Raw genomic sequence first — 10,132 nt, forward strand, 5'->3', positions numbered from 1 at the left:
GAAATCTGCTAATGTAAATGTCTCTTTTGATGGGTAAAGGACAGGAAAAGGATGTTGATTTCAGTAGACGTGGTGAGGACATTTGATGTAAGTTCATAATGTTCCAGATACACAAAACAGTAAAGTGGTAATAGATCATATTAGGGAAATTTCCATGAGTTATTTCCATGACGCTTAGTGGTAAAATAGTTCAGAACCAGTTTCTGAAGTTAGCAGTGCACGGGATGCCCGCAGCAACAACCAGTCTGATTTAACAGATGTAACAGGAAGTTTAGAGCACTGAGTGAGCAGCGTTTCCTCTGTGTTCCAGGGAAGTCATCCCATCCTCCCAAAACCCTGCAGGAAAGATCCTGTTCTTCCCATTTTCCTGATGAGAATATAGAAGTACAGAGAAGTAACTTGCCCAAAGTCACCCTGCCTGGACGTGACAGAGCTGAGATTCAAATCTGTGCCAAAGTTCTTGACAACAGGAGACTTGCCTACATGGAGATTGGAAGATAATTTTGTAAAGATGGCATTCCCTTTACATTCATTAGTGAATAAAGCTATACTCCAATTATAATTCCAATATGCTTTTCTTAACTTGAGAAAGCAATTCTAAAGTGGAGTGGCTGTTTTTAAGTACCCTCCCCAGCCCATTCTTTTATACCAATGTTGTTCTTGCTTCCTAAAGATAATTCAGAAGCTTTACTTCTGTTTTCTTTGCTCTAGAACACTCTGGAGGCATAGGTACTCCAGCATAGCCAGAAAAAAGCCAGTCTGTAAAGAAGTATAATGAGAAAGGAGTTTAAATTGTACTAAGACAGTGAGCACAGTAATGGCCCGGGAACGGATGAACGGAGGATATGGGACAGGAGGCCGGGGCACCGAGGCTATGTCATGCCCATGACCGTACATCTTATCTACAGTTGCTTTCATGGTTCAAGGGCAGAGCTGACCAGTTGGCACAGAGACCTTAGGGTCAGGGGAGCCCAAAATACTTACTGTCTGTCCTTTCCAGAGAAAGCTTTCCACCCATTGGCATGGAATAAAGTGCACATTCAAGTGTTTATGAAAGGCTTTTAAAAATCTATGGGACTGTTTGATTATGGCCATTGTCTTATTTCTAGTGTCTCTCCCTCCCCCCATACACATTGAAAGGAGGAAGTAGTAATTGTACGAATGAAAGAAAAGATCCTTTTTCTTTTCTTGAAGTGGGAAGAGGCCTCATGCCACCAGAAAGTCAGACAACCTTTATAAAGGGTGGAGTCAGCCCCCTGACTCAGCAATCTCACTTCAAGACGTATCAGCCAGGGAGTGCCTGGGTGGCTCAGTCAGTTAAGCATCTCCCTTCAGCTCAGGGCTGATCCTGGGGTCCTGGGATGGAGTCCTGCAAGGGGCTCCCTGCTCAGCGGGAGTCTGCTTCTCCTTCTCTCTGCCTGCAACTCCCCCTGGTTGTACTCTCTCTCTTTCTCTGTCAGATAAATAATTAAAATCTTAAAAAACAGATATGTCAGCCAAGGAAAGAGACGATGATCTCATGAAGTTAGCAAGAGACATATCCAAGCATCAGAGTGTTGCTTTCAAGGTGTGGCTCCTAATTGCAAAACACTGCAAATCTCAGTGCCCAGCGGACAGGGAGTAAGGATGTAAATGATGGTACAGTTTCACCATGAAATACACACCACCTCTGAGGAAGAGGGGCCTTGCTCAGGGACAGTGTCATGTGCCGAGTAAGTCCACAGGCTTTGAAGCTAGAGTGCATGGGTCCGAACCCTGACGCTTAGCAGGCTGTGTGTTCCTGGAGCGCAGTTTGCCATTTGTGAAACAGCTAATAACAGTCAAGCAGGCATAGCACATAATAACCTCGGTGGCTGCGGTTTTATGAGAATTAAATGAGTTAATACGATGGCTTCTTTTTCGCTCTCAGTGAATATTCGATGTTATGTTTGTTGCTCAAGATCAATGACCATGGCATGGCATTTTAAGTGATAAATTAAGGTTTGGAAAGATCAAGTACATTACGATCTATTTTATATAAAAAGCAGCCTACGCGTGAGCACACGCACATAAAGGAGAGAAGCAACCACAGAATTTTCCAGCGTGTTGAAGATACTAACAGAAGTCCTGTTTGAATGAGATCTCAGTGATTTGACTTTATGTGCACGGTCTTATTTGTGTGTGTGTGTGTGTGTGTGTGTGTGTGTGTGTGTGTCTCTCTGTGTGTGTATGCATGTTTCTAATGTACCACAGAGCAGTTTTCAAAAACTTATTTAAAAAACCCAGAAGGCCAGGGTCTAAATTCCCTCCTTTTATTATCTTGCCTAAAATAAGACACAACAAGCCCATTCCTGGCAGACAGGGTGCCAGGGTCCCCAAGAGAAGATGGGGGTATCACATGCTTGAAGACATACTGGACCACAGCAGGGAGCTGGGGGCTCCTAGCAGGAGGCTCCCATCACCATGGCAACCACAATGGAAAGTTGAAACAGTACTTTGGAGGGAAGAAAGCACCTTTCTTTATTATTAGGGTCATAAAAATAAGAAGCTTATAATTTTTATATTTTTTAGCAGAAACCTTCTTTCCTCCATCAATAAAGGCCCAGAACAAAAAGTCTAGTCCTCCGACGTAGGCTCAGACAACTGGTGAATGATCCGGCCCGTGAGCTCTTCTCACTAGCGGTCCTCTTTGGCAGACTTTTTCTGTTCTGATGACCTGTGGACTCTGGAGATTATTGTTTAATAAACATGTTGGAAATGAAGATCTGAATGGATGGGACTCTCTTTAAGATAGAATTAGCAAATGTTTGCGACATTTGGAAGGTGCTTTGGAGTCTGGGGGGGAGGGCACCCCAGCTTCTGCAGCTCTGACCCATGATGGCCCAGCTTCAACCTGGCCCCTCTGCTGGCAGGTGTCCCTACGTGTATAGAGAGATGTCTTTATTGCAGGAGAGTTATAATCACCAGAAATGAGTTGTTTTGAGCCCCAGGCATGCCTCTTTTGAACTTCTGCCTATTGATTCTAATTCTAGGTCAGAATGAACTCCCCGAAAGTCTACTACTTGTCCCACTTCAAAACTCTTCAGGTAGATAGAGGTCACTGTCATGTACTGCTCTGGAAACTGGTGTTTATTTTCTCGGATAGGGTACTTCAGAAGTTTGTCGGGTTTAGGGGTGTGATGATAAAGCAGCCACACATCCCTTCACCATTGTATTTGAAAAGCTGATGTGGTTTCTCCTTGTCGCCCCTAACATGTTCCTTTTTATCTAGCTTTGTTTCAAAACCCAGGACCCATGTTAGACCTTTGAGAAGGTTTCCCCATTCTCTGGGGGAGTTGCCCCTCTCTGCTGCTGCTCCTTGCCGCACAGGGAGCAGGTTTGCATTCAGATCTGTCTCCTCCGTTAGACCGATAGCCCCAGAGACCATCTCTGGTTCCCAAGTACTCTTCCTTGTCTGGGATGAACTCACGGTGTGGCTGGTGCTGAGGACACGGAGACCAAGCCCCACGCACCAGGTGCTCCTGCTGGTGCAGCCGAAGACGGCACTCGGCTCCTGCTCTGCTCGTGGTTAGTGAGCGTGTGGTTCAGCGGCTGGCAGACAATTTGTCCCTCTTCCACCATCGAGGTGTCCTGGAGTCCTGAGAGCTCCAGCTGGGCGAGACGAGGGCCCTCCCTTGGGCTTCACCCATCCTCTCAGTGAGACAGTGTTGAATTCTCATGCTCTCACCCAGTTTGGTCTTGAGCAGTTAAACTGATGTAACAGGTTGCGGTCAGGTGTGCTCCAGATCATCTTTCCCTAGAATTGCCTGCAAAGCCCCACAGCTGAGACCCAGAGATGCTAAGACCCCATGTCCTGAGCTCAGAGAACTACCAGCAGATGCAGCCCAGCTCCACTCTGCAGGGCTTCCTGAAAGATACCAGCCGGAGAACGGGCCTGATCCTGCTGGAGGAGGGCTGTGGCGAGGGACACAGGTATTATTAGCCTCTTGGTGTGTTCGTGTGTCTGTGCGTGCGTGTGTGTGTGTGTGTGTTTAGAGAGAGAGAGAGACTGTTGATAAAGAGAGGTTTCCTTTTTCTCTCCTCTTCAAAATAAGGGATGGGAGACTCCCACAGCCATAGAGAGTCTGCACCATCCCTCTTCCCTCCAGTGTAGGAGCTAGTGGTCCCTGGGTCTGGTCTGTCCAAGCCCCAGGGCTGTTGGAGTGTAGAGGCAGGGCCCCTGCACAGCCCAGTGATGCTGCCCGTACGTCCCCTGTGGGCGTGGGAGGGACAGACACATATACCGTGGATCTAGAGCATGCCCAGGACTGGTAGCTGGCTGCCTCCTGCGTCTCCCTGCAAGAGAGTTGCCTTCTGGGAGAGGGGCCCCTGCAGTCTCCTCTGGGGGTGCTGAAGGAGGTGGGTGCAGGATACGCCCAGCAGGACTTCTCCATGGACAGGGACCGTAAGGACCGCTGTCCCTCATGAGACTCCACGAACGCGCTCCTGAGAGTCCATCCTGAAGCCTCATCCGGTGAAGGGGACAGATGTCCAACAAGCTCACACAGAGGAGCAGAGGCCACCAAGAGAAAGGAGCTGGCGCAGGGTCCCAGGCAGCCGGTGGTCACCTGGGGCTCCTGGCCAGCTTCCTGCCCTGACCCCACGGCTGAAGGGGGCGGACGGCAAGAGGCTGGAGGGAGCCTGTCGGAGTTGGACGTGTCGTGTCTTCAAGCACAGAAACTCTGCTGTTCTAATCATTGCTAGTGATCAGAAAGGGAGAGAACTGGGCTGAGATATTACTAAAATCCTCTTCTCTTCAGCGGAAGGAGGCCGCAGAGCGGATCCTTTGGGCAGGGCAGTTACCGGCCAGAAGGAGTATATCCTGCGTTTATAACTCCCTGAGTGACACCGCCAGGGAATGGCTCGGCTCCTTCGGGTGTCCTTGTAGACAGCCAGTGTTTACTGTACCACCATGAGGCTGCTGGGGGGTTGGGTCACCTTTCCATTTTCAGAAAGTCACCCAGAAGTCCCCTGGCCTGGGGCATGAGGTCGGGAAGAGACAGGTGTCTCCGTGCTGGGGGCGTGTAGTACAGCGAGTGTGTGGGACAGGCCTGAGGGCTTGCAACGAGTGGGGTCCATTTCCTGACCCAAGGAAGGATATTCTTAGGAATGTCAGCTCAAGTCACCCCACCAGCCCGCTGGGAATGACACGTGTCTCTTAGGCCAGCAAATCACAACGGATCGGATGATTTGGGGAGGATGGGAAGTTGGAAAACCCGTTCTTCCTCCCTCCCTCCTTTTATTTTCTTTCTCTCTTCCTCTCGCTCTGTTTCCCTCCCTGTGCTTCTCCTTTGTGGGGTTGATAACAAGTGCATGCTTGTTTCTTTTCTGGTTATTGTCTGCCTCTTCCACTTGTCCCTGGGATTCTGAGAATGCAGCTACATCTGTTATGCTCAGCATTCTGTCTCCATTACCAGCCCAATGACGGGCACATGGCAGGCACTCAATCAATATTTACCAAATGAAGGAGTACATGAACACTCATTGGTGGTCATTAAAATAATGTTCTTTAAATTGCTGATTTTATTGTAAGCTAAATGTCCCGGTCTTCCTAGGCTGTGATCCAGAGTAAGATCACGATTCCTTTGGAAGTATCCACATTGTCATGTTCTGCACTGTCTTGACCATGGGAGTCCCCTCCTCAGTGGAAGTTTGGGAGTTTTCGGAGGGACTGTCTATCACCGGTGCTCAGGACAACTGGCCCCAGCATTCTCCCCTGTGATGACTGTCCCAGTTCCTGGTGACCCTTTCCAGTGGGCACAGCGCCCTGGGTTGGTGTCCCTCTGCAGCATCCCCATTCTGGCTTCAGGAGAGCATGGACTGCCCTCTGCCCTTTGCTTTTCCATGTTTGGGCCAAGCTCTTCTTGTAATTCCCAGGAGCACATGAGAGACCCAGCAACCGCAGAGACCAACTTAAAGCCTCCACTGGTGTTGGTGCGCACAAACTGTCTGGCCCAGACCTGCCCTCAGATTGTTCCTCTCAGGGAGCCTTTCCTGTCTCCCTCCCCACCAGTCTCTGCACAGCAGGGGCGGCACCCAGCGCTGCACTGGGAAGGCCGCAGGCATCTCCCCTCCTCAGGGTTAAGGACAAGCTTCCTTGGCATCTAGAGAGAAAAGGAATCATTTGGTTGTTTGCCTTCCTCTCATCTAATATCCCTGCTGAAAGACACACTTTATTTGCGTTATTAAATACAGCGGTCCTGAACATCGCTTGCTTTACCCCAATGTACAAACATCTCTCTCAGGGGCAACAGGCGGGAACCCGCTAATCTGTATTTTTCTAAACCAAAACATCATCTTTCTTGAAAGTAAATTCAAAACTCCATTTGCAGCATCCAAAAATTTTTTATTTATTTTCAGTGAGTTCTACACCCATGACCTTATTATTACAATTATTATTATTATTATTATTATTATTTTTGCAAGATGACACTCATTTGGATATCACATTCTGAACCTTTGTTGGAACTCTGGGCACTACCATGCCCTTCTATTTGTTTATTATTTATCTACCAAATATTGATGGAACATTTACAAAATCCCTGTTCCTGTGGGTTGTATGTTCTTAGAGCAGGGATCAGCATATTTTTTCTGTAGATGGTCAGATAGTAAATTTTGTAGGGCATGTGAGCCCTTTTAGCACTAAGGCGGCTGTAGACAAGATAATAAGTAAATAAACATGGCTTTCACTGATAGAAGTTTATTTACAAAACAGGTGGCTGGCCTGGGTACCATAGTTTGCTGACTCCTATTCTAAACAATAAAACAGATATATACCATGGCAGGTATGACTAAGTGCCAAAAATAAAGATAAGACATTCGGTGAACAGCAGGGGACAGATCATGTAGGAATTTATGCTGAGATTGGGAATCCTTGGAAGATTTGAGCAGAGAAATGGTCTGATCTGACTCCCAGCTCTGGTGGAACACATTGAGGAAAGGATAGAAACATGAGGACTGGCTGGAGGTTACTGCAATGGTCCAGACTCAAAGGGATGGCAGTTGGTACCAGGACGGGAGTGACGAGGGGGTCAGAGTTGGTTGCATTCTAGACAGATGTAGAAGGTCTGAGAAAAAAGAATGTCAAGGACAAGGCTAAGACTTTAGTCTGAGTAGTTGGAAGAATGGCCTTTCCATTGATTGACTGAGCTGAATAAGAGAGAAAGAGGGACAGATTTAGGGCAGAAGACAGAGAATCCTGTTTGGGACGTGTTTTATTTGAGGTACCTGTCTGACACCCAAGTGAACTTGGGTAGGTTGTTGGATATTCATGTCTGAGGTGAGGGGAAGGACCTGGGATTACAAATTTGAGAGTCAGCAGCATGTGAGTGGTCTTTGCGGGGTCAGTGAGAGCATGAGAATTGATGTAAAAGACAGGTCCACAGATTGAGCCCTAGCTTGTTCATGCTTGGAGGTCAGGAGGAGAGAGCAGCCCAGGAGACAGCAGGAGTGGGCAGCGTGGCTGGAGAGAGGCAGCGAGAATGGGCTCAGGTGGAGAGTGTGATGGGCCAGCGGGATGCTACTGGTGGGGCCACAGGGGTATGGGCTGAGAGCTGCCCTTGATTAGATGCTGGGGCTCCGCAGGAGAGCTGATCCCTACCATGCCTTGCATCTCCCTCGGTGGATCCCTGCTGCAGCTGGGGGAGAACTCCGAGACCATCACTCTTTCCTGGTCCCTTTATTGCCAGACAAGTTGCATTTTCTTAGTGACTTGGCAACTTGGCAGGCAAATTGCACCTCCCAAATTGCCCATAATCCTTGGCTAAGCTGCTCTCTTTGTACTGAAAAAAGAAGCCAGCAGAGGCAAAGAGTGATTTCGGGAATGAAGAGGAAAAAAATTTTGACCAAAATATAAGCACATCATACTGCCCCCCACCTCCTGTCCTCCTGTCCTGGGGTAGGATGGAATCTTCATGCCAAGATAGCGTTATCCTTTCAACAAGGTGAAAATGCAGCTGCCCCAGAGGGGTATGGACAGTGTTCTGCTTTTCCCATGAAGGCAAAAGCCCCAGGAATCCTCTTTCATGTGTGGGCCAGGGCGTGGGTTTCAGGGCAAATACAGGGGAGAAAGAGGATGGGCAGGGAGGTGAAAGAATCTCCCGCGGGTCTGAAAAGGCTGGTGGAAGGGGCAAGTCCAGTGCAGAACTGGTGGGAAAGGAGGGGTGGGCTTCTTGAGGGTCTTTGACCGAGAACTGGCCCCACGTGTAAAGTCATGGATCCAAGAAATTGGTCCCTTCCTTCCTCTCTCCATTTTTTTTTTTTTTTTGTCATGGCCAAGATGACACCTGACACTCTGGGTTCGCATCTGCTCATGCCTTTGTTCTATTTTTTCCTACTCTGTTCAATTTGGGCGTTTGGCATGATGGTCGGAGGCTTGAAAGCAACACTCCAGCTGTCCTGTCCATGCCCACTCCTGCTGAATTATCTTGAAATCCCTTCTGCTTGGCATGGCTTTCTTTAGTTCCCGTTAAGCAGAGTCTTGGGCAAGCCTCTGTTTTGACATGGAATCATGCACTTGGCGCCTCCCCCCAACCATCTTGTTGGATTATTGAACATCTGTCTTCTAGGCTTCAACTCTTGTGGTTGACGGATGACCAGCTGTCCCTGAATAGAGCTGAGAGCCACGGAACTGATGGGGCCTCTGCCTGGTTAGGATCCCAAGTCAAGAAATATACAGGTCTGCCCTCTGGCCAGGAAGGTCCTTCCGATTAGTGGGATGTCCGTAACAATGCGGGTATTTTTAAGTTATTTAATGGTTCTTTTTCTTAGCAGACTTTATCAAATCCAGAACACCACGTTTGAATATTGTCCTTGCTACCAGGCAGCAAGTCACGAAAAAAGCAGGCAGAGGAGACAGAAGTACATATGTAGGTGGTAGAAGAGTGCACTATTTTAACATCTGCTACCAGAAACACTCCCAGGAAGGGAGTTCCTTTAAGGAAGGATCTTGACAAGTCATTTGTGGGTGGAAAGGGAACCCTGAGGGCTTTGAGGAGTCCAGACAACCAAAGGAATTTTGAAAGTGCTTTGCACATGATATTAAGATGTGGGGAGAAGGAGAAGAGAGGAAGCAGTGGGAGAGGGGGCCAGAGGCCTGTGGAGTGTGAATGCCTTTCTTGTATCATCAGGGTTCTCCAGAGACTCAGAACCAAGAGGATATGGACATATACATAAATGTATGTGTATGCATCTCTCTCTCTTTATTTATCGATCTACCTATCTATTGACTTACTTACCTATGTACCTCCACGAAGAGATTTATTACAAGGAACAGGCTCTTCTAATTATGGAGGTGAGCAGCCCCATCATCTGCTATCTGCTGGCTGGAGACCCAAAAAAGCAGATATTGATAGAGTTCAAAGGTCTGAGAGCCAGAGAGCTGATGGTACAGATTCCAAGTCTGAAAGTTAAAAACCAGGAGCACCAAATGCAGGGGAAGACCAAAATCTCAGCTCAAACAGTCAAGCTGAATGAATTCAACCTTCTTCCACTCTTTGTTGGACTGAGGCCCTCCCGATGGGGAGGCCAATCCCTGCACTCAGTCCACCGATTCAAAGCCCCCTCACAGACACAGCCAAGAGTAATGTGTAACTAGAAATCTGAACATCTCCCGGCCCAATCAGGTGGACAGACAAGACTGATCATCCCAGTCCCCCTGTTGGGAAGAAGCTCAAGGAATTTTCTGCACAGGGATGGCAAACACTCACTTGGAAGGGGCTGCACTTTGGTCATGCTGACCTCCCGGTTTGCTGAAATCCTTACTCAAGTGTGTTGTGCACACGAGTGCATGTCTTTTCTTAGTGGGGTGCGTGTGTGTGTAATATGTATGAGAGCTTGTGTGTGCATATGTGAGAGGGAGAGACAGAGACAGGGCATTTGTGTAGGTAGAAGGACCTGAAGCTCCAGGGACGGTGGCTGCCGTGCAGAGCAGGGTTGGGTGAGGAGAGAATCCAGAGATTAGTGAATTCGGCAGAAGCAGGACCCTAAGTCAGAGGCAGTAGAAAGGCATGAACAGCCAGGAAACTTCTGGATGGTTGAAATGAAATGGGAGCCAGGGCCACCCTAGTCTAGATCATAGGGAGCATGGTGGCGTCGAGGGGTATGCTCCGGATAT

This window comes from Mustela erminea, chromosome 5 (genome assembly GCF_009829155.1).
Source record: "Mustela erminea isolate mMusErm1 chromosome 5, mMusErm1.Pri, whole genome shotgun sequence".
In the NCBI taxonomy this organism is placed as follows: domain Eukaryota; kingdom Metazoa; phylum Chordata; class Mammalia; order Carnivora; family Mustelidae; genus Mustela; species Mustela erminea.